The sequence below is a fragment of the Theobroma umbraticum genome, unplaced genomic scaffold (assembly GCF_002168275.2).
Source record: "Theobroma umbraticum cultivar Fairchild unplaced genomic scaffold, ASM216827v3 scaffold_106.0, whole genome shotgun sequence".
Taxonomy (NCBI): Eukaryota; Viridiplantae; Streptophyta; class Magnoliopsida; order Malvales; family Malvaceae; genus Theobroma; species Theobroma umbraticum.
This window is the reverse complement of record NW_018397276.1, coordinates 1235254-1235517: the sequence shown is the minus strand read 5'-3', so window position 1 is coordinate 1235517 and position 264 is coordinate 1235254.

Here is a 264-nt window from a genome sequence, read left to right as displayed (position 1 = left end):
TGGCTAGTCATTATTAGAATAAGTTTTAATGTCAAATTTGCATTTGAAGATAATAGTATACCTTGGCCTGTTGTACCCTTGAGATTACTTAAAACCCTATGTGTAACTTGCATGTGAACAATGGATGGCTTATCTATGAACTAGGACAAGACTAGTACTCTAAACATAATATTTAGTTTGGTAATAGACTTACCAACCAATTATTTGTAACTGGTTGAGTTTTCTATCAAGGGATCATCACTGCACCTAGACATTTTTTTACTA